At 49.3% G+C, this 25,001-nt stretch overlaps 1 protein-coding gene across 1 annotated transcript in view; it reads right to left on the bottom strand.

Annotated features, from left to right (window-relative positions):
- BCAS1 (brain enriched myelin associated protein 1) overlaps positions 1-8,797 on the bottom strand; it is a 101,065-nt gene extending 92,268 nt beyond the window's left edge. The window contains exon 1 of the mRNA XM_042980117.1: positions 8,678-8,797. The gene's annotated coding sequence lies outside the window, so the exon portion shown is untranslated. The remainder of the gene's footprint in view (positions 1-8,677) is intronic.
- Positions 8,798-25,001: the final 16,204 nt, after the last annotated feature.

Genomic DNA, 25,001 nt, shown 5'->3' with positions numbered 1-25,001 from the left:
TGCTCTCAGAAGTAGGGCTCTTTCAGACATTCCGAACACGTGCTGCCTTGCTACCTAAAAGTTTCTTTTTCACAAGCAGAATAATGTATGTTGGATGAGCTGCCTCATCAGCTTTTGGTGGCTTTCAGAATAAGAGCCGGGACTTTTCATTTCTGGTTGAAAACAGCCAGTGCATCTCCAAGGATTCCCATGGGCTTCTGGCCCATGGTATGAGGTTCCCTGCCATGGGAATAGACACATTGAGTCATTAGAAATTTCGGAGGCCAAAAAAGGGCCATAGGTCTGACCACCTGCTCTCTTGGGGGAGTTTGGTAGTAACAGAATCTGGGGATTTTATGTTTTCTAATCATACCGGGTAATAAGGCTGAGTGATGCTAAAACCTACAGGATGTTAGGTTATTTTGCAACATTTCCTGTTTATAAAATCCATGATGCACATACTTATAATGGACTGTCACTTCCATCTATAAACGGGACATAATGGTTATAATATTGAAGCCTCAAGACTGGGGTTGGCAGACAACAGCTGTGGGGCCAGTCCAGCCTGCCGCCTGTTTTTACTGTGGCCAGTGTGCTAAGAACGGGCTTTACATTTATAAGTGGCTGGAAAGGGGCACCTGGGTGGCTCAGTCGGTTAAGCATCCAACTTCGGCTCAGGTCATGATCTTGAAGTTTGTGAGTTCGAGCCCCATGTCGGGCTTTGTGCTGACAGTTCAGAGTCTAGAGCCGGCTTCAGATCCTGTGTCTCCCTCTCTCTCTGCCCCTCTCCTGCTCCTGCTCTGTTTCTCTCTCTCTCTCTCTCTCTCAAAAGTAAAATGAACATTAAAAAAATTTGTAAGTGGCTGGAAAAAAGATCAGGAGAAGAATCACAGATCGTGATACATGAAAATTACATGAAATGCAAATTTTGGTATCCATAAGTACAATTTTACTGGAAGGCAGCCATGCCCATTCATTCATGTTTGGTCTCCATGTGGCTGCTTTCATGCTTACAAAGACAGAGTTGTACAGTTGCAAGAGACTCTATGGCCTGAAAAGTCCAAGATAGGCCCTTTCTGGAAAGTTCATCAACCGCTGTTGGAGATATATACTGAGTAGTGTATATACCTAGTTTGCAAAAAAGGGGGGAGAGGCAGCTGAGAGACAAATGTTGCCGGTAGTAAGACTGACCAGGAGTTGAACCTGCTGTATATAAACATAATGACAGCTCTAACAACCATAGCGATGATAAAATAGTAACAACAACAACAACGGCAACAGATCTGGTGAGTGATTACCATGTGTTGAGAAACTGTTCAAAGGGCTTGACTTGTAGTAAACTCATTGAGTCACTGCAGCAAATCAGCAAGGCAGTGGCAACATCATTCCGATTTTGCAGATTACGTCACCACCGGAATCCGGCTTTCCACAGAATTGAAAAGCGATTCACCAATGGGTTTGCAAACGTGTAAAGCTCTCGTTGTTCAGTTCGGACTTCGTTTGGGGGCTACTTTCAAAAAATGTTCGAGAGTTACGAGAAAACCTGTGGGCTGGGAGACGTGTGATGTGAGTGGGCAGGAGAACCTTTTCGTCCCGTGGAGCTGGGGTTCCATTTTCCTGATCATTGCGCGTTGGGAGTAGCCTCTTGGCGGATTCAGGGCCGAGTGGACCAAAAGAAGCACACTGCATTCGCCCGTCTTTTGCAGGGACTACCTGGATTCGGGTAACATTGCTTCCCAGCCACAGTTATAACACAGGTGTCGTGAAATCGTTCCTGCTCTTCCTTATTTTGCAAAGAGCAGGATTTACGTGGGACAAAACCAAAAGGTCCCTGCCACCTATTGGCCAGCGTTGGTATCAACAGAAATGAATGCGTTTGGCCGGCCCACAGGGCGAGGTCAGAATGTTTGGGGAGGTCCAGGGAAACAGTATCACAGTTAGCAATTACATCCTCTGTTGACAGTTGGCAGGAGACTGGCAAGTCGTCTCATGCCCCGGAGATAGTACATCTAATAAAACAATAATGATAGTCATATCTGATGTGTACGGAGAGCTTGCCATGTGGCTGCCCAGTGCTGAGCATTCTGGGACACAGGATAAGAAGGCGAGTCACCCGGCGCCCCTGGCTCGGTTGGTTAAGCATCCGACTCGACTCTTGGTTTCGGCTCAGGTCACGATCTCACGGTTCGTGAGATCGAGCCCCACATCGGGCTCTGCGCTGACTGTGGAGCCTGCTTGGGGTTCTCTCTTTCCCTCTCTCTCTCTGTCCCTCCTATGTGCGCTCTCTCTGTCTCTCAAAATAAATAAATAAACTTTTAAAACAAAAGAAAACAAATACCATGATGGTGAGAGTCAATCTGGGCTGTCCTGGGAAAGAAGGTGCTCGGGGGTACAGGAATTTTGTGCTAAAACTAGGGAAGCCCTTGGCAAACCAGGCTGAGCTGATCTCCCTCTCCCTCTAACCCCACTCAAGGAGTCTGTGAGGCAAGGACTCTTTACCCCCAGTTAACGGACGGCCACACTGAGGCTCTCGATGGTTCAGACAATAATTCCTGTCCGTGATGGAGTTTTCTCTGGTCTCCCACAAACGAGAAAGATCAATCAGATCAAGAGTTTTTCATCAAGAACACTGTATTCATTTGAAAGAGCCAGATTTGGGGCGCCTGGGTAGCTCAGTTGGGTGAGTGTCCGACTTCGGCTCAGGTCATGATCTCACAGCTCGTGAGTTCGAGCTCCGCGTCGGGCTCCGTGCTGACAGCTCGGAGCCTGGAGCCTGCTTCGGATTCTGTGTCTCCCTCTGTCTCTGCCCCTAACCCACTCACATTCTGTCTCTGTCTCTCTCAAAAATAAATAAACATTTAAAAAAAAAAGAAAGAGCCAGATTTTACTTTGGGGGAAAAAAAAAGAAAGAAAGTTTGAAGGTGACGCCCTTTCTTTCATGAACCAATAGTGTTAGTTGTTTTGTTTTTAATGACCTACTCTGACATTGAACACAAGCCAGGCCATGTGGCAAGGTGTTTTGTTTTTGAAAACGAACTCATGGTTGAGGCCTTAGCATTTGAGAGCACAGCGTCAGTCTTTGCTTGGGGGTCATCCAGATGCGAAAGCCCTTTAGCTTCTCCACGTCTGGCTGTGTCCGTGAGGCCAGACCTCAAGCTGGGTTGCACATTAGAACCAGTGGGCACAGGGCAACCAGGGGCGGATTTAAACCCCTGGGGCCCAGGCCCCAGCTGGACCGGTGCCCTCAGACTCTCCACAGTGGGGTCTGGGCACCGGTACCTTTTCAGGATCTTCAGGTGATTTCCGTGGCAGCCGAGGTCACTGGTTTGGATATTTGGGGGGCCCCTGGCCCCTGGATGCTGCCTGTCACAGGGATTCTCAGAGGAAGGCCCTGTGCTTCAGGCCCCACAAACCATCATCAGCCCAGGCGTCTGGAAACCTCCCCACCTCGTCAGGGCGCTCTTCGAGGGTCTTGTGTTTTGTTAGCCTGCAGATGCAGGGCAACCGGAGTCTCCAGCTGTCCTTCCCCGAGAAGGGGTGTGCAGGGCACGGTGGCCCCGGCCAGCCTCCCCCTCCCAGGCGGCTGTTGAGAAGTGAGGAGCAAGGCCCCCAGGGAGGAGGGAGAAGGGTGGCCTGAGCGGGCAGTAATCTCTGCCCCCTGCTCGCCTGGGCACTGCGGCCTGCCCCTGAGGGGAAACCCTCTGGCGCGAGCCAGGCCTCCATACATCTCATAGTTGCGAGGTTTGGGACAAGGCACCGGGCCCTCTGAATGCATTTTCCTTGTGGGAAATGATGGTCTTCCTAGTGGGAACAACCATCAGCAGGCTTGGAGAGTTTTCTTTAAAAAAAAATTTTTTTTTTTAATGTTTATTTATTTTTGAGAGAGAGACAGACAGACTGTGAGCCGGGGAGGGGCAGGGAGAGAGGGAGACAGAATCGGAAGCAGGCTCCGGGCTCTGAGCCATCAGCACAGAGCCCGACGAGGGGCTCGAACTCACGGACCGCGAGATCGTGACCTGAGCCGAAGTCGGACGCTTAACCGGCTGAGCCGCCCAGGCGCCCCAAGCTTGGAGAGTTTTCCATGCGCCTCGCGCTCCCAATCTGCGTGTATTGACTCCCCGGGTCCCTGCAACAGCCCTCTGGGTTGGACGCTATTCTGCCCTCAATTTTCTGCTGAGAAACTGAGGACAGAGAGGCTGTGGCACTTCCCCCAGCAGCCCTTGCTCTCCCCAGTTTTGCGGGGAAGGTTCGATGAGGGAGCCTTGTGCCCGGCACGGAGCAGGCACCCGACAAGGGGAGAGAGGGAGAGGTACGTACATACCCAAGGGCTGGGGTGTTTGGTCCTAATTCCCAGGACTCTATGTTTATATTTCGCATATGGGAGCTGCTGAGACTTCTTGGTTATATGCAAAGGTTCGCTTCAGAAATAGGCTTCTCTTTGTTTCTCAGAATAACTGGTGAGCAGTGTTTCTAGAACGGGGCGGGGGGCTGTGCTGCCCTCCAGGTCACAGCTCAGGGCGGGGGCGAGGGCGGAGCTGCTACTGGTGCCCAGGGGGTGGAGACCAGAGATGTTGCTGAACATCCTGTGGAGCACAGGACGGCCCCCAGCAGAGAGTGATCTGGCCCCAAATGTCACCAGTGTGGAGGATGAGGCATCCCGCTCTGGCGGGGGGACTTAGCCTTCTCCTCTTGCTTGTGGCCCAGCGTCCCTGCCGACCTTAGTCCCAATGATGAGACGGTAAACGCTCCGTCCTGCGTTCACGTCCCGGCTCACACCAGCTGTCTGCCTTAGCTCCTGCTCTGTAGGGGTGAGGGGGGGAGGAAAGATTGTGACACATTCGTCCTCCTCACTCTCGGGCGAAGATCAAAAGGGTTCAGTCCACATGGTGTTTAGCCCAGCGGCTGGTGTATACCCTTTAGGGACTGAAGATCAGCCATTATTATACGGGGCAAATAAAGTGTGCCGTGTCTTTGTAAAAATGACACCTCATACTTCTCCGGTCCCTACTCTACGCTGAACACAGCTCTGAGTGTTTTCCTATATTGACGTATCACGTCCGAAATAGAACCCCCGAGGCGGGCAGGCCGGTGTTTTCGTTGTCCCATTTTATAGATGCAGAAACTTCATGCACACCTTCCTTGCCCACGATCATGCTATGGCCTGAACTGTTGCCCCCTCCAAAGTCACATGGCGAGGCCCTGACTCCCCCTGGGTCTGCGTTTGGAGATGGGGTCTCTGAGGAAGCAATTAAGGTTGGAGGAGGTTAGCGGGGCGGGGCCCCGAACTCAGAGGATTAATGTCCTCGGAACAGCAGACACCGAGAGAGAGCGTGCGCTCTCTCCACCGTGCGAGGACACGGCGAGAGGACGGTGGCACGAGAGAGCCAAGGAGAGAGTTCCCGCCAGAACCAGAGTCTGCCAGGACCTTCATCATGGACTTCTAGCCTCTGGAACTGTGTGAATGGCATTTTTGTTACGGCAGCACGAGCTGACTGATACAGATTACGTGCTGGTAAGGGGCTGAAGCAGGCTTTACCCCTCGGTAGCCTGGTACCACAGTTCAAACTCTTAACTTCCTATTTCTCACCTTCTACTGTGTCCTCTGCCCTAGAAGTTATGCTTTTATCTCATTAAATATTTATATGCAACGTAATACAACACAGAATATGAAATATCGCCTGTTTTTGCGACAAGACATCAAAATCATAACTGGTCAAGGAATGTCGTCTGCTCTAAAGTCAAGGCATATTTTAGGACGAATGCAAAATTGAAGGGTCATCAAGTATCTTTGTGCAGAGATTTAGCACAAGGGCTTGGCAGTAGTCAGGTGAGAAAATGTTAGTCCCTACTGATACTATTTCTCTCTCTCTCTTTTTTTAATTTTTAAGTGTTTATTCACTTTCGAGAGAGAGAGACACACACACACCCAGAGTGCGAGCAGGGCAGGGGCAGAGCGAGAGGGAGACACGGAACCCGAAGCAGGATCCAGGCTCTGAGAGATCACGACCTGAGCTGAAGTCAGATGCTTAGTTGACTGAGCCACCCCGGCGCCCTCTATTTATTTCTCTTATTAATGTCACGATCCCATTGGCTCTGTGTTCTGACCCACGCGTGAAACAGCCACACCGGAAGCTGCCCCTGGATGCCTCCCTCCTCTTTCACACCGACGACTGGTGTTCGCATCACCTCGGGTTAGTTACAGGTTAACAAGTCCTGCTCCGGGGAACGGATTAAACACGAAACACAGTGCAGCTGCCCCGGAGAGAGCGTTTCTGAAGCCGCCCGGCCAGCGAGCAGCTAAATGACAGTCAGGTGGAAAGGGCAGGTCCTCGACGGCGGAATGGTGACAGAATTAGTCACCAAGTAAGCAGAAACACCTTTGATCAATGCCATGGAATGCAGGCAAGGAGGTGGGGCCTCCTCACTGCCCCGGCAAGGGCAGGGCCCACACAGCCATCTGGCACACCCAGCGGAACAAGCCTTCCGGCCCCCACCTCCGAGGGCGAGATCAATATGAGTAAAGAGACCAGACCTGCTCGGCCAGGTGCCGTGACCCTGCATCTCCCTGTGGCCCCCAGCACAGTCCTGGGAAGGGGAGATACTCTGAGGGCGTCCATGTGCAGTGGTACAGGCTGCCTACGTCACAAGGGGGCACGTGAGGACTGAAAATCAGCCTTCGCTGTTCTCCCCAAGCCCCGTTCTCCAGTATGGGACCACGTGGGCACAGGGGGAGACGTGCCTTTATCAAAACTGCACTGGGGGTTTCAGGAATGCTTGGCAATTGACGTCTTCCTGTCAGAACACTCAGTTACGTTTGTACAAATGGTTGACGTTCCGGAAGGCTTAGAGCTTACTATCTCCTTCTTAGTGTTGCAGCAGACATCTTTAAGCTACTAGCGTAGCGGGTAGCATCATCTGAAGGCTTACTCGGAGCCAGGCAGGGCCAGGATTAGGGTAAGGCAAGGGAGGCACACAGGCGCCAAACGCAAGGAGGCATGGGAGGTCTGGGCAGGTGCAGAATCCACACTCCGGAATGAGCACCCGCCCTGGATTTTGCCCCGGGTGCCTCGCTTGCTTCCCGCTAGTCCTGGTCCTAGGGCCAGGACCTTTCCTTCTATTGTGTCCGTTTTTCCTCGCAGCATCCCATCACTCCTCCATTACAGAGATGGAGAGACTGAGGCTCCGTGATGCAGTCCCCTGCCGCCTAGAATGCAAACTCCACGAGGGCAGGTGCCTCCTTGTCCTGCCCATCTTTAATTGGCGCTGGTGATTAAATGCGTAAGAGGAGTCATGACACCCCCCCTCCCCCCCCTCAGAAAGCTGCAAAGAGGCAAAGCTGGGGGCAAACCTGGTTCCAGTGACTCGGCTCCTCACGTCCTTTACCTCGCCCAGCGCTGCTGCGCAGAGGTGACAGAAGCCGCCAACAGTGCCGCGATCAGCAAACGTGTCACTCCGGCGAGACAGATGAGCCTGCGTGGAGCAGGGTCCTCGGCCCTCCCGGGCCCCTTTCCCTCCCTCCCTGTGAGCACCCGCCATCGTGGGAAACCAGCCAGGATGCTTGCTTTCCAGAAGCACATGCCTTCTTGGGAAAAAGACAGCCCTTCGCAAGTTTGAGAAATCTTGGGAAAAAAGCCTCCTCCCGAGGAGGACCTGACATCACAGCGTTTAAATAACCACAACGATGCCATTACTGATCCTATCTTTACTTAACATGCTGTTGTTTTGTTCACCGTGGGTGCTTTGGCGTGAATTTAAAACAATTTTAAATCGTGCTTTAAAGCGGAATTTATCCTGATGACTGAGAGTTTTGGTGTCTCTTAAATTCTGCACCCATACGAGTGCCTCACTCAAATCCCGAACGGCTTGGGTCTCAGTTCCGTTCGGTGAGACCTGGGAAGAGGTCCCTCCCTCGTCTCCCGAATTGTAAAATCAAGACGATGACGGCAGCAGAAGCGAGAGCCAGTGTTGATTTCAAGGGCGTAAGCGTCCGTGAAATCAGTCTCAGCCCTCACAAAGTTCGCTTGGATCGCGGTAATATGATTGTGCCCATTTTACAGATGAGGAAATGAAGCCCAGAGAGGTAAGTAAGCTGCCCCAGGGCACCCGAGGCAGGAAGGAGCTGCACAGAGTGATGCCGACTGTTGGAGTCCGACAGCTGGGATTTGAATCCAGCATTTACCTCGAAGGATCGTTCCGAATGTTAAATAACACAATTCATGTAAAGAGCCAGGTTCACACAAGGAGTCCTTCTCCCCGTCTGCTCCACTTCCTTAGATGATGCCCCTTGGCACAGACTCAAAGCCAGCTTTACCTGGGCGGGGGGGGGGGGGGACTCTTGTCCTGCCAGTAGTCCCCGAATCACATAGCATACCCCTCCGTTCGCTGGTTTTTCACCCCAAGTCTTAACTCGAAATGGCCCTCAATCGTTCCACGCAAATTGGAGCTATGGCTTCGTACCTGACACCGCCTACATTGTCATCTAATCCTTCTAGAACCCCTTGAGGGTTGAGGTAAGGCTATCTTTGGGTCCATTTTGCAGAAGGTGAAACTGAGGCTCACGCATACCCAAGCCCGCACAGGGAATCGGTGGCAGAGCTGGGGTGAAACTCAATCCTCTCTGACGCCCAGCTTCTACATTTCACTGCCTGCCCCAAACAACGAGCCCCATGCCCTGCTGGAAGGACCTGGAAGCCGTTACCTGTCGAGTCCCCGGTGGGAGTGTCTTCAGTCCCCTGGTGTCACCTGGAGATGCTTCTAGAAGCTCAGCGCGCCTTGTCTCCAGCTGGTGCTGCCTGGTGCCAGGCGGTCAACTGAGCCCGGCTCCCTGCCCTTTGCCTCCTGGTCCGGAGCCTGCTGGCTGAATACACATAGCAGGGCAAACACACAAGTCCGGGTGGGGCCCTCCTCTCCGGTGATCTGATCGGCCTAGAGAAGCAGGTTCTCTTCCTGGATCCGGGGGCTGTTCTCGACTCGCCAATAAAAACCCAGCACCTGATTCCTCTCGCACTAATGCCTGCAGGGCACTCCGAGCATCCTGCCCGGGCCCCTCACCCACTGCAGCTGCTCACGTCCACCCGGGTCGCTAACTCCCTTCCCTGGTAACCACGGGCCACGGTCAGAGCAGGGAAAACACGTTGTGTAAGGCTTTGCAGTTCTGTCTGCCTTTCACCTTCATTTATTCTAGAACACCACCTGCAATGCCACCTCACCAGCCTAATTGGAAGGAAATAGCATCTCACCCACTGCCCCCCAAACATCACTCCCAGAGGGCGTAGGACACGGGAAAGCAGGTAATCTAAGGGTGGCTGATGGCTCTGAAGACAGCCTGTGGCATCGGAAAGGGCGTTTCTTTTTCTCCGCAGGTTAGAAATTTAAGACAGCCTGCTTAATTTATTTCATTTCCACAATGATATCTATTAAAGCTTCTCACAAGGACATATGCAGCCCAGTATGGGAGCATAAGTTAAAAATAGCAAATGAAGATAGGAAAATAAGAGTGGGTACGTCCGAGGAACCAGGATAGTAAATAAATATGCACGCGGATTTACAGACTTGCTGCGATGGCTTCACAGATATGGCTTTGAGCTTCCTAACAGCCAATGCAAAAAGAGAAACATGGTAAATACTATTCGGCGTTCTTGAGAAAACATTCAGGAGAAATGCAAACTAGTAATTATTGTGGCTTTATTCATTAATATGCTCATCTAAGTACTCATCGTGAATACTTGTTGAACCCTAGGCTATATATAGGCCTGGGTTAAGAATGCAGAAGAAAAGAAACCCTGTCCCCGCCCTCCCTGGGCTCACTGTAATTGAACACGGAGTCCTACAAATAAACATAGAATTACAGAGTGTGATCCTCATTATGAAACAAAGCCCAGGCTGCTAAGAGAGAGAAGCAGGGAGAGCCAGAGAGAGCCCCTTTCAGAGAGCAACATTTAAGGGACAAACATACTATTGAAACAGATACTGAATTCACAATCAGATTCACCACAGTGAGGGCTGGAAACAGGATTCTAGCTCAGCGCTCTATCTTTAAATCTGGAATGTCATAAATCTAATTATTAAGCATTTGTCACGCACACACGCTGTGTCAACGAAATCACAGAGGCCGTCTGGCCCGGGGGCTCAAGAGCTTGGGTTCAGATCGCAACACTGACTGACCGGCTACGTGACGGGAGCAGCCACTTTGCCCCCTGTCTCTGCTGCCCCCCCTTGGCTGTGAGCAGCGTTGTGGTTGTCTTTGCATCCCCCACTCCCAGCACTCTGCAAAACGAGATGGCCATCTTCCTGCCACAGGGTGGGTGCTCGACAAGCGCTTCTTGATTGGACCGGCTCACTCTTAACAGTTGTGACGGTGACTGCCATGTGAATGGATTTTACTCTTTAGGGATTTGAGCCACTCAGGCTCAAGTAATATTCCATTGTATACAAATACGACATCTTCTTTATCCATTCAGCAGTCAATGGACATTTGGGCTCTTTCCATACTTTGGCTACTGTTGATCGTGCTGCTATAAACATGGGGGTGCATGTGCCCCTTTGAGACAGCACATCTGTATCCCTTGGATACATGCCTAGTAGTGCAATTGCTGGGTCGTAGGGTAGTTCCATTTTTAGTTTTTTGAGGAACCTCCACACTGTTTTCCAGAGTGGCCGCACCAGTTTGCATTCCCACCAACAACGCAAAAGAGATCCTCTCTCTCCGCATCCTCGCCAACATCTGTTGTTGCCTGCGTTGTTAATGTTGGCCATTCTGACAGATGTGAGGTGGTATCTCATTGTGGTTTTGATTTGTCTTTCCCTGATGATGAGTGATGTTGAGCACTTTTTCATGTGGATGCCTTCATGTGTCGGTTGGCCATCTGGATGCCTTCTTTGGAGAAGTGTCTATTCATGTCTTTTGCCCATTTCTTCACTGGATTATTTGTTTTTTGGGTGTTGAGTTTGCTAAGTTCTTTATAGATTTTGGAAACCATCCCTTTATCTGATATGTCGTTTGCAAATATCTTCTCCCATCCCGTCGGTTGCCTTTTAGTTTTGCCGATTGTTTCCTTCGCTGTGCAGAAGGTTTTTATTTTGATGAGGTCCCGTAGTTCATTTTTGCTTTTGTTTCCCTTGCCTCTGGAGACGTGTTGAGTACGAAGTTGCTGCGGCCGAGGTCAAAGAGGTTTTTGCCTGCTCTCTCCTCTAGGATTTTGATTGCTTCCTGTCTTATGTTTAGGTCTCTCATCCATTTTGAGTTTATTTTTGTGTATGGTGTAAGAATGTGGTCCGGGTTCATTCTTCTGTATGTCCCTGCCCAGTTTTCCCAGCACCACTTGCTGAACAGACTGTCTTTATTCCATTGGATATTCTCGCCTGCTTCGTCAAAGATGAGTTGGCCATAGGTTTTTGGGTCCATTTCTGGGTTCTCTGTTTGCTTCACTGATCTGAGAGTCTGTTCTTGTGCCAGTGCCATACTGTCTTGATGATTACAGCTTTGCAGTATAGCTTGAAGTCCTGGATTGTGATGCCTCCTGCTTTGGTTTTCTTTTTCAGGATTGCTTTGGCTATTCGGGGTCTTCCTGGTTCCATATAAATTTTAGGATTGTTTGTCCTAGCTCTGTGAAGAATGCTGGTGTTACTTTGATAGGGATTGCTGTGTTTCGTTCTTACTAAAAGTAAGTGCCACGTACTCAGTGGTTTTTATTTCACTTCTAGATACTTGTACATGTTACCAACACTCTCTACCTTCAGTTTATTGATGAGCAAGGAAGGGTTAAAAGGAAAAGAAGCTGTGGGTTGCTCTCTGTCTCCCTTTCTGTGACCTCATTTCCAGTACACTGGCTAGTAACAGGAGACAACATGAGTAAGAAAGGACAAGATGGAGTTCTTTTGTTGTTTGTGTTTTCGAGAATGCGTTGCCTTCTTTCTGCATTGGGAGCGATTTCCAATTTAATAGAAAGCATGACCTCTCGGGGCTGTCAGTGGCCCTACAAGCTCCATTGTAGATACCACACACACGTCTTGCATTCACTTTGAGGCTTGCTGGTCCTCTAGAATTATCTGCCTGTGGGGCATCATGAATGTGATGTGCTAAAGGGACGGCAATGGACAGGGGTGTGTGCATGGACGTGTCTTCTCTGCCCACATAGATGCCTCAGTGTCCATCAGATTTTTTAAAAAATACTTTGCTTTTTTTTAGAGCAGTCACACCTGCGCCCTCACATGCAGAGCATCCCCGCTTATCAACATCCCCCACTGGAGTAGTCCATTGGTTACAATTGATGGACCTACACGGACACGCTATACTCACCCGAAGTCCACAGAGTTATTCTCTCTTGATGGTATGTGTTCTGCGGGATTAGGCAAATGTGTAATGACATCCACCTGCTATTGTAGCATCGTACAGAATAATGTCACTGCCCTAAAGATCCTCTGTAGTCTACCTATTCATCCCTTCTTGCCCCAACCGTTGGAAACCATTACTTTTTTTTTTCAAATTTTTAATGTTTATTTATTTCTGAGAGAGAGAGAGAGAACATAAGCAGGGGAGGGGTGGAGAGAGAGGGAGACAGACAATCTGAAGCAGGCTCCAGGCTCTGAGCTGTCAGCACAGAGCCCAACGTGGGGCTCGAACTCATGAGCCGCAAGATCATGACCTGAGCCGAAGTCGGACACTCAACCGACTGAGCCGCCCAGGCGCCCCAACCCTTACTGTTTTCAATGTCCCCTAGCTTTGTCTGTTTCAGAATGTCACGCAGCTGGGCTCAAACAGGATGTAACCTTCTCAGACTGGCTTCTCTGCCTTAGTGACATGCATTTAAGTTTCTTCCATGTCTTTTCAGGGCTTGACAGCTTGTTTCTTCTCAGTGCCGAGTACCGTAATAATAAGAGTAGTATTCACTTGCTAAGGATGTCATGGTTATTTTCCAGTTTTGGCGATTATGAAGAAAGCTGCTAGAATCACCCACGAGCAGGTGTCTGTGAGGACATGAGCTTCCAGTTCCTTGGGGCAAATACCAGGGAGCACAAACACTGGACCATATGGTAAGAGCGTGTTTAGTTTTACAAGAACTCGCCCAACTGTCTTGCAAAGGGTGTGCACCATCTTGCCTTCCCACCAGCAGTGACCAAGAAGTCCTGTCACTCCACATGTCACTCCACATCCGTGGCCGCACATCATGTGGCCGGGGTGCCAGATCGGGCTGTCCTGTCGCATTTTACTTCCACCAGCAAGAGTCCAGAGATGAAATTATTAAGGATTTCAAAATGGTGACTGCAGGGCATTAGTCCAAACTCGGGGTCCTGAGCGTTGAGAAGGACGAACTTTTTGGTGGAAGGATTTACTTCCTGGTGTCCCCCCCCCCCCCCACGGGGGTTCACTAAGTAGAGAGCTCTTCTTGGCCATACATACTTTCGGTGGTGGTCACCGTCACACCTCGTGACTCAGTTTGCCTCTTAATCTTCGCCCTTTACAGTCTCCACCCCCTCTTCAAATATTGACGAACTCATAAAGTTGTCAGCTCCTGCAGTCAAACTGCTCTCCTGGAATCTGTATTGCAGCCGGTCAACTGTGTCCAAAAAGAGTCCACTGGAAATCTGAAACCTGAACCCTCTCCGGCACCCTTTCTGGGTCTCTTCCTGGACGGCCTTGCCAACGCTCCCTCCTCCTATGTGCGGGATTCTCTCTCCCTCTGAGCCCATTTCAGCTGTGTGCTTGATCACTGAACCAGACTGGGACATGACCCAGACATCAGAGCGTGGTCATGTGTGCCAAGACAGAAAATCTAGTACACGCCTTTGTTTTTTGGGTGTCCACCCATCACTGGCCATTCTTCTGAGCCCTTGCTTATACGTTCGCCAATATGCTCCTTGTAATTTGGGTAAGGAGAAAACAGGCTCAGAGAAGGATAATGTCTTGCCCTCAATCAGACCAGGGGCTGATGCTGGAATCAAGTTCCCAAGGCTAAACCCGGGACCCAGTCTCGGTTAGAAACCCAGACTCTGGAGTCAAACAGTCTGAAAAAGAATCCTGGCTCCAGCAGCTGATTAGCTGTGTGACCTTGGGCGGGTGACTTGCCCTCTCTGTGCTTCAGTTTGATCGTCTATCAGATGAGGCTATTGGCAACATCCAAATCACAGAGGGGTTGTAGGAATTAAGTGAGCTAATTTGCAGGGACTGCTCAGCACTGTGCCTGGCACCTAGGATGCTTAACGAAATGACACAGCCACTTAACGGGTAGGGCTGGGGTTTAAACACATGCATGTAACTTCCGGACCTGGGCTCTCAACAGCTGGATATATATAAAAATACGATATATACATCCATGCGTAAAGACACCAAAAGGCACACACAGGTCATTAAAAGGAGAGAAAAGAATAGTAGTAACAAGGCCGACACGCGATCTAGAACCCACGCGCGGACCGCAGGGAACGTCGATCACTTGATTATGCTCATCTGTGTGCAATCTCTGTCTCGGAATCATGTTTCTAACTCAAGCAATATTTGGGGAGCTACGCTGGATGCCTTCCCACGTCTCACCCTCCGACTCCCACTGGCGTGTGAGAACACCTTGCAGAGGACGGGTCAGCGAGATGCTTCAGTTCACAGCACAGATTTCTGACTCAGCTCATTCTCTGGCCCTGGTGGCAGAGTCGGGCTATGTTGCCGTCCCCTGCAAAGGCCACGTCTGCCATTTCCCCTAATCCAGAACCGTGGTGTCCATCATTCCGTGTGATTTCCTGGCCTCCGTGAGAGAGGGTTGGCGATCATCAGCGGAGTGGTGACGAACGGGGCCCCTGGCGTCAGACCCCAGTTTGGATCCTGGCTCTTGCGTCCAGACTGTGAGAAACCGACTAGGGTGCACCTCCTCGCTCTAAAATGGGAGCGTTAACGTCTGCCCTGAGGATCACATGTTTCCGAAGACAGAAACCCAAGCCCAGACGCTGGCCCACGCTAAGGGCTACCTGCTGCTGTCGTCTATCACCCAGCCCACGGCAATGGGCGGATGCTTAAGACCACGATGCGATCACTGACTCAGAGACTAAATGTGTCTTCCCCGGGACCATGCACCTTCTTTCCTTGCAAAAATAGCATCTCGCTTGCCTGTGTACGTGGAGTGACAGCCAAAAGTCGGCACCTTGCCTCGTTTGTTAACCGGCTCATGGGGTGTTGAATCCAATGTGGGAGAGACCATACTTGGGTTTGGATCCTCTTTCTGCCGCAGACCTGCCAGGTGAATGGAAGCAGGTTTCTTAAGCTTCCCTGGGACTGTTTCCTCGATGTGACACGGGAATGCGATGCCTGGTGGCTCTCGGATGTTTAGGACGCTGCCCGGTCCGTGACTTGTGACGGGTGTCAGCGGAGGGCAGCTCCTGTTATTATTATTAACAATATCCCTGAGGTATGAGACAAGGACTATGGAAAGGGAGAAGCCACTTGTGTTGCTTGAGGTGGAACAGGCTCCCTCGCCCTCGTAGACACTTGGCGCTGACGTTTTCCTTCATTGTGGGGGTGTCCTGGACCATATGGGATGTCCGGCAGCATTTGGGGCCTCGCTGGGTGCCAGTAGCAGTGGTGACAACCCAAAGTGCCCCCGGACGTTCCCAAATGACCCCCGGGGAGTAAAATCACCCCTGCTGAGAACCACCGGGGAGAAGGGTGGGCGGGCGTGGGGACCGCTTTGCAGGTATACGTGAGCTCTCGAAACCTGCAAACCCAGAAGGATAAGAGCCTGGGAGGAAGCAGGATAGATATTCCAGAGAGGGGTGAGGGGCGGAGAAGCACACAGCAGGCTCTGGGGTCATGCGGTCGCCCGGCGGGGGAGCGCAGGACATCACTACTGGGGCTCGTAACCAAAGGACAAGGCTGTGAACGTGGCCAGATCAGGAGAGCTTGATTGTTACCTTGCTTCCTTGCAGTCTGGGCTTTACCCTCGAAGGTGTTTAAACACCTCGGGGGAGCGTCGGCCAGACTACATACTGAGATTCCGACACCTGCTGCAACATGGATGAACCCTAACGACTTGACGCTAAGTGACATAGATCAGGCACGAAAGGACAAATGTTGCGCGACCCTCACTTCCATGAGGCACCCAGAACCCAGAACGGGCCAGCTCACAGACACAGGGGGCAGAATGGCGGTTCCCAGGCCGTGGGGAGGAGGGGTGGCGGTTACCGGGTAGTGGGGACAGACTGGGGTTGGGGAAGATACGACAGTTCGGGGGGAGGCTGGCCGCACGACGATAGGCAGGTGTGGAACGCCCCCGAGCTGCACACTTAAAAACGGTTCAAACGGTAAACGTTATGTCCCACATATTTGATCACAAGGGAATACAGAATGCGTGTTCCATTTGAATTTTCCCAGAAAGCCAGAAAACGAATGAGTAACAGCTTTAAATATATATCCCAAATGTTGCATGGATGGGTGGGAATATGTCCCGTGCACTCTTTTGGACATAGTTGCACTAAACGATTATTTGTTGCTTATCTGAAGTTCAAATTTAACAGAGTGTCCTGTAGTTTTATTTGCCAAATCCGGCAACTGTGATTTGGGGCCGTTGCTGAGGAGGGAGCACTCGGGGGGGGAAGGAACGGTGACCCACAGACCAAGGAGGGTGCGTTTAGCCAGGAAGAGCAGGAAACTGACAGGGGCTTAGATAGAACATTTCTTGTTTAGTGAACAGGAAATCCACAGGAAGATGCTCCCTTGGTTGACACAGAAGCCCAACGGTGTCTTCAGACTCTTAGAGAAGAGTCTCCACAAACGTTCGTAGATATTTTTATTGAGAGTGGCCCACTTTGGGGACACCTGCGTGGCTCAGTTGGGTAAGCGACTGACTCTTGATTTTGGCTCAGGTCATGATCTCAGGGTTGGCGTGTTCGAGCCCCACATCGTGCTCCGTGCTGACAGTGCAGAGCCTGCTTGGGATTCTCTCTCTTTCCCTCTCTCTCTCTCTCTCTGCCCCTCCCCCACTCTCCCTCCCTCTCTCTCCCTGTCTGTCGCGCGCGCGCTCTCTCTCTCAAGATAAATAAAACTTGAAAGAGCGGCCCACTTACATGTGATCCAACACCTTTTGGGAGATAGAATCCTTGCCACTCTTGGGTCTGCGTTTGGGAAGAGAGGGGCCACGTTAGCTCCTATATGACAGCATTGATGGGAAAGGAGACACTGACTTCAGGGATCCTAGAGTAGACCTGGGGACTAGATTTAGAGTGTGGGTGGGTAGGGGGTTCACCTAATCTAACCCACATGATTTGGCAAGACTGGGTTCCAACACCAGCTTCAAGGGCTCCCCGCCCCCTGCTTGCTCAAGTCTACAGCGAGATAAAAGCCACGGGAGGGACAGCACAGCCCCGAGAGGCCACTGAGACAGTGCATGAATCTGCGTGAACTGGCAAGGAAATTAAACCGTGTTCGACCCCCACAGTGTCAGGAGTTGGGTTCTTTCTTTTATTTATTTTTCTTTTTCTTTAAAACAATTTTTTTAATGTTTATTGATTTTTGAGAGAGAGAGAGAGAGAGAGTGTGAGTGGGGAAGGGGCAGAGAAGGAGACACAGAATCCAAAGCCGGCTCCAGGCTCCGAGCTGTCAGCCCAGAGCCCCACGTGGGGCTCGAACTCATGAGCCGTGAGATCATGACCTGAGCCGAAGTCGGATGCTTAACCGACTGAGCCGCCCAGGCGCCCCTGGGTTCTTTCTTTTGATCGTTAGAATTAATGGTCTCCATGCTGAATGGTGTCCTTGGGAGTGGCAAGAGGACAGGAATCTATTTTCTGCCCCTTTTCCAGCTTGTTCCAAGTCTTCATTACGGTGAACCTACCCGTATGGATATTTGCAAGGTTGTCGATATGCTCTGCTACGGAGAGACTTTGGTCAGAAAGCTGTTCTCAGTTAGAAGCATCTGCAAATACTCTTGCAAATAGAGATGAAATATGGTATGGTGAGGTGCTAATAATTCTCCCTCATCATGTGGACACTCAGGAGATTTTCCTTCCTGCAGGGAATGAAATAAGAGGCAGAAAATACCCACTCGAGGGCAGGCAGGGTTCGTTGGGTTTTCTCTTCCTGCCTTCAGGAAAGTGGGTGGCATTCCGGAGCAACCATGTCAGTAAACGTCCTTGGTGTTTCTTCTCCATATTAGAGCAAACATGAGCTGTAAGACAGAAGCCAGTTAGAGATTTCATGTGCGGCATCCAGGATAGGGCAAAGGTTACTGTGCCGGCCAGACACAGGCAGCTACTGTGTTTGCTATGGCTCTGTGGGTGTCAGACGCGTTTGTAACCCCGGTAGCTGTGACCCCCACCCCCCACCCCCCAAGTCTTAAATGACGGGTGCGGATTTCTATGCCAGCGGTTTCACTTTATTCACATTAGCACTTCAGATTCAAGATGATCCTCTCAACGCATGGTTTCTACCTTTGCCTTTCTCCTTCCTGATCAATTAGCTCATTCTCCACCACCATGGTGACAGTGAGGGCACCTTCAGGAAAAGTCCTCCACTTTCCCAGGATACACCCCAGGGGGACCCAGAGAGAATTGCACATGAGCCTGATTTTCATATTTGCACGTGACAGGTGGACCATATTCTCCTAGCGAGGGGAGCAGAGAGTTGAGGGCCAGCTGTATTCACGCGGGACTGGAGGGTGTGTAGACACCATCCTTTCTTCTTCTTGTTGTTAACTTGAGATCAGTCCGGTGTGATGGTCATCGAGCCTACACTAGATGAAGCAAGTGTCCAGAGGGTCTCTTTACAGAGTCTCAGGAGGCAACCAGACGGCCAACTAATCCCAACTCTGGCATTGACAGCCATGTGGCTGCGGTACCCTGCCCGGACCACCACTCCGGGACCGACTGCTCATTCCCCAGCTTCTGGAAGGGTTGGCTGGGCATGGCTCTTTCTCTCTCTGGAATTTGCCCTCTCCCCAGACCATTGGCAGTCGGCCCCCAATGACCTGTTGGTATAGAGATATGAAGACCTGGTCACCTTGCTTCACTGGGGGCATCTCTCAAGGGGTGACTCAGCCTGGAGCTCCCCATCTGACTGAGGGCAGGGTGAGACCACACCACGGTGTCTGCCTCCTCCTGCCGCCCAACCACGCTTCCTTCCCTCCCTCTCCTGGTGCTTCACAACAGCATGTCGGGATGGACTCCCTACAGGCAAATCTCCACCTCAGAATCCGCTGCCCGTAGGAGCAGTCTGTGACGATGGCCTTTGGAAAAGTTGATATTTGACATTAAAATGCACATGGGAAAAGTAGAATAATTCAAAAGGTCATCTTAACAAATGCAAACAAACAGCAACCACGAGCTGGAGCTATAGCCGTCCTAGGCTACCTCCCCAGAGCGACACATTTGTTTGTGTATCATTTACACGGTGATTCTCAAAGTGTGGTCCAGGGATGCATGGACGTCCTCCACCCTCTCAGGGCATCTGTGAAGTCATACAATCTTCATTATAATACTGATCTTGTCTTTTCCACTCCCCTCTCCTCACAGGTGGAGAGAGAATAAAGTGTTCATCGAAGTGGTTTCAGATTTCGCACTGCAGCTAACTTTAAGAAACTATCCCTTGTCAAGTGTAGTATCCTAGCACACGTTAGATTTGAAAAGGCTATTAAAATAACTTCTTTCTTTTCCAGCCACAAAACTGGGCAGGGCTGGGTTTTCTTCACGTACCTGAACCCAAACAGCTTATGGAAACATACTGAATGCAGAAGCAAGTATGAGACTCCAGCTGTCTTCCATTAAAGCGGAAATTAAAGAGATTTGCAAAAAATGTAAGATCATACCGTATTTTTGCTTTTCTTCCCCCCCCCCCCGATTTGGAACAAACAAAATAGTTTTGTTTGAAACTGTTGGAAAACAGTTATTTTTCATCAAGATGTTATTTTTGTTAACATGGAATGGATTTATTATTATTTTTTTAATGAAATAATATTTAAAAATTTTTAGTTTTAATTTCTAATACGGTTAACATTGATAGCTCTAACGAAAATAAATAAAAACATGTTGGGGTCTTCAAGAACTTTCGATGGTGTGAAAGAGTTCTAAAGATCAAAACTTAGAGGGCGCCTGGGCGCTCAGTCGGCTAAGCATCTGACTCTTGATTTTGGCTCAGGTCATGATCTTACGGCCCTGAGACTGAGCCCCACATTGTGCCGGGCGTGGAGCCTACTCGGGATTTTCTCTCCCTTTCCCTCTGCCCCTCCCCCCACTCTCTCTTCGTCTAAATAAATAAATAAATAAATAAATAAAATGTTGAACTACTGTTTTAGGGCCAACACCTTATTTGTTTGTTGGTTGGTTTACCATTCTATACAATGCCAAATATGTCATTTAAATGAGGTCAGGTATCCCTTTGAGCAGCTGTGTTCCAGATGAATTAACCATCTGGCCATGTTGGACATTTAAGTGTTTGACACGTTCTTCTGTTATAATCATGGCAGAGATGAACATTCTTGCAACCATAGGATTGCAGCCATTTTCTGGATGTTTCTCTTAGAAGCACTTCCCAGATGGTAAAGTGTTGGATCAAAGGGTAGTCATGTTTTAAAAGCATGAGATCGATGATAGGTCGATCAATCGATCGATCAATCGATCGCCAGCCAGCCAAATTCCTCTCTAACTAAATGACCTTCTGTGAGCCAGGAGCTGGGTCTCTATCACTCAAATTGGTATTTCCACAGTGGGATGGATGAATGAATAAATCAAAGTATGAGAGGGACTGTTTCTTTGTGTCCAGGTTAAAATCAGGCCTCAGCAGTTAAATTATTTTGTATTTGCTTAGTAAAAGAAAATGGTCTCTTACCAGTATTCTGTCTTATCAATTTTTCCCTTGGTAACATGAGGTTGAAAATGTCATCATGTGCTTCTGGGCATTTGTCTTTATTCTTTGTCAGCTGCCAAAACAACGGGGTCCTGACACCTAACTGCTCTCTCAGGCCAGCGCTGGAGCTCCTCGCTGGTTGAGTTTCATTAGTCTTCCAAGGAGAGTACAAATAAAGGGCATGAGGGCCATGATCTTAGTGACTAATTCCTCACGATGTTGGAGAGGAAAGAGTGGTTTTTATTTTTTTTTAATGTTTTGTTTATTTTTAAGATAGAGACAGAGCATGAGTGGGGGAGGGGCAGAGAGAGAGGGAGACACAGAATCTGAAGCAGGCTCCAGGCTCTGAGCTGTCAGCACAGAGCCGGACGCGGGGCTCGAACCCACGGACCGTGAGATCATGACCTGAGCCGAAGCCGGATGCTCAACTGACTGAGCCACCCAGGCGCCCCGAAAGAATGGTTTTTTTTAAAAGCAAGAATTAATTGCCAACATTCAATAAGCAGAGAACTGCATATAAAAATTCACAGTTTGGGGACGCCTAGGTGGCTCAGTCGGTTAAGCATCTGCCTCTTGGTTTCAGCTCAGGTCGTGATCTCATGGTTCATGAGTTCAAGTCCCGAGTTGGGCTCTGTGCTGACAGCGTGCAGCCTGCTTCTGATTCTGTGTCTCTCTCTCTCTCTCTGCCCCTCCCCCGTTCACACCCCCCCCCCAAGAATAAACATTAGAAAGTATTAAGAAAAAAAACCCAGAAACCTAGAAAAAAGATGGTAAATTTTCCACAGGTGGATTTGAACATTCTCAGTATAGCTAGGTTTGCATTTTCTTCTTCCTGGCGCAGGGTTTTCCAAACGTGAGTTATTCACTGATGGCTTTTACCATAACCCCATGCCACTTAAACAGTTATGTACATATTTTCTTCAAATTGACTTAAATCTTACTTAATGCATTTACAAAGGAAAGTGGATAAGGCCACTTGGCGTTATTCTCTTACCATAACTGATCAGAACTGAAATGTTGGCTGTGCTTTCTAAAGGGACACATGTTGCCTAGTTTACCCGGGTTACCAAGGAAACAAAAGCCAGTATTATTTCCCACGAATGAAAGGTAACATTAAAAATAACGCAACAACCGCAAAGAAAGGTCTTACATTTTAGCTAGATTCTCCCGCCTGCCCAAGACCCACAGCGGAGTCCCGTTCACGCGGTTAAAAGATGTTAAAGAAATTCTGGCATCAAACGAAGACTTTCTCTTTGACACAACTAGAAGCCCTCAGTGATAATTGAAAAACAAAATTACAGAAGGAATAACGTTCTCATTTTCTTCGTTGGTGATTTGTTGTTATTTAAAGCTCACTTTATATATCATGTAAAATTTTCTTCTCTATCATCACTGGAACGTACTCTGTAATTTGCGAAATGCTCTCCTAGTCAACTATTAATCATGTATTAATTGAATTGAAAATATTTGTATTACTACTTCAGTTACTTCACCTCCTAGCTACTATGTCAACTATTGTGGGTTGAACAATTACTACACTGTGCTATTTTTGAAAATCCTGACACAACGCCTTGAGATATTCTCTCATACTACTTTTCCATCATTACGCCTTCCTATTTTGTGAATGACCCAAGTCAGGCTTGGAGATGTTAAGACACTTAGCTTGAAGTTTTCACAACTCTTAAGTGATAGAGTTGAAATTCAAAGGCAGATCTGATATTTCGTGTAACAGGTTGATGTTATCTACCCTATAGACCAGCTACCAACTTCACTACAGTTTTGCCCCTCCAACCCCCACATCCCCACAACTTGAGAAACCAATGGTGTTCTGATAGCTTCCCTGCCAGAGAGCTAGGATAGGAAACTCTCTCCAAGTGTTATGTTTCCTTAGGAACGGGTGCAGGTGTGGTTTCGGACTCTTGGGACCAATCACAGATGTGATCCACATTGAATTGTACTTTTATCTGGGTGAAATTTGGTAAAATAAGCCACTAGACCATCTTGAAGGAGAGTAGGAGTCCAAAAATGGCACAACTTACGTTCTGAGAAAGGGAAAGCATGGCCTGTGCCTTCTTCTGTAGGGATGGATTTACAGAACTTTATGGACCAATCGTAGTTGAAAAGACTTGTTTTCTTTGAATCCCGGAAGTTGGGGGCTCCTGTCACTCCTTCATCAGCTGCCTCAAGGAGGCATCTATCTGCTCATTCATTCATCCTTCCATTCAACCATCCACTCAATCATCCATTCACCCACCTCTCCACCCATCCATCCGAGCATCCAACTATCTATTTATCCATCCATCCATCCACCCACCCCTCCAGTCATCATCTATCCAGCCAGCTAGCTAGGCAACCATTCATCTCCCCTTCCATCTGTCCATCCATCCATCCATCTCTCCATCCATCCATGCATCTCTCCACCCATCCATTCATCCATCCATCCATCCATCCACCCATCTCTCCATCCATCCATCCATCCATCCATCCATCCATCCATCTCCCCATCCATCCATGCATCTCTCCATCCATCCATCCATCCATCCATCCACCCATCTCTCCATCCATCTGTCCATCCATCCATCCATCTCTCCATCCATCCATGCATCTCTCCATCCATCCATCCATCCATCCATCCACCCATCTCTCCATCCATCCATCCATCCATCCATCCATCCATCTCCCCATCCATCCATGCATCTCTCCATCCATCCATCCATCCATCCATCCACCCATCTCCCCTTCCATCTGTCCATCCATCCATCCATCTCTCCATCCATCCATGCATCTCTCCATCCATCCATCCATCCATCCATCCATCCACCCATCTCTCCATCCATCCATCCATCCATCCATCCATCTCCCCATCCATCCATGCATCTCTCCATCCATCCATCCATCCATCCATCCACCCATCTCCCCTTCCATCTGTCCATCCATCCATCCATCTGTCCATCCATCCATCCATCTCTCCATCCATCCATCCATTCATCCATCCATCCATCCATCCACCCACCCATCTCTCCATCCATCCATCCATCCATCCTTATTTCTTTCAACATTTATTAAGTACTTATGTGCCAGGGCCTGCTCTGAGTGTTGAGATTATAAAAGGACACAAAGATAAAAAGAATATAATCACTGTCTGGGCCACAGAATAACAGGGAGAAACACATGCGTATAATCTGAAAAAAAAAAAAAAGTTCAAATAGCAGTCAGCAAAGGGGGACTGTTCCTGAGGATGAGACACCCTATCTCAGCCTAGGGTGGGGAAGAAAGCCTTCCTGAAGGAAACATCTTATACATGAGAGTTGAATAAAATGTGGCATTGGTCAGGTGAGAACCAGCAGCCTGGTAGGGTGGAGAAAGTTGTTTCTAGCACAGAGTTGCCTATGCAAAGGCCCTGCACACACAGCATTTCTAGTGGTAGAATGCTGGCGTATCAGGGGCATATAAGGCCCTTGAGGTTTTGAGGAGACTGCCTCCCCCTGGGTTGATCTTCCTGGATATTCAGATTTCTGCCTGGGCTCCCTCTGCCTAAGGACCTGGATTTTTCATTTGTGTTTGCATTCTGATGTTGGCTGAATCTTGGTCAATATTGTCTCAGGTCGTTTGGCACCAGGATTAAATGCCACAGTATTACTCAGAGCAATTAACCTTTAGTGTTCAGCCCAGCACACCCACTGTAACCCTGTCAAAAAAGAGACTGGGCTTCTTCCCAGCTCGTTTCTCCTGGCCTAGGGCTGCCTGGTGGTAGACATTTGGTGTAGAATTAATTTGGCTGTGGACAAATATTGTGGAGACTCTCCCAGGCAGCTGAGGTTAAACCAGTACAGGGTCTGATTTTTGCATCTTCTTGGAATCCCCATGGAGGTTTAACCCATTTGAAGTAAGGCTGAGAGTTGAAAACCAATAGGTTTCCTTCACTCTTTTGCAAAGGACAATTTTATAGCACAGTGAGTTTGACTGGACAACTCAAACCTATCACTCCCAAAATACTACGGTGCCTGACATTGACTTCACCTGAAAACTAAGAAAAAGGGGGTTTGGCATTGAAACGGCTGTGTGATCTTGGGCGCACAAGATCGATGTGTGTTATCGATGTGTTATCGATGTGTGTTAAATACAATAAAAAGTAGGCACAGGGCATAGGGTAGTGGTTAAGAGCAAAGGTGCAGGAGCTAGGCAGATTTGGGTTCTACTGTGAGCTCTG

Source organism: Panthera tigris, chromosome A3 (assembly GCF_018350195.1).
Source record: "Panthera tigris isolate Pti1 chromosome A3, P.tigris_Pti1_mat1.1, whole genome shotgun sequence".
NCBI classification, from domain to species: domain Eukaryota; kingdom Metazoa; phylum Chordata; class Mammalia; order Carnivora; family Felidae; genus Panthera; species Panthera tigris.
The sequence above is the reverse complement of the archived record's forward strand: the minus strand, read 5'-3'. Positions and strand labels throughout refer to the sequence as shown.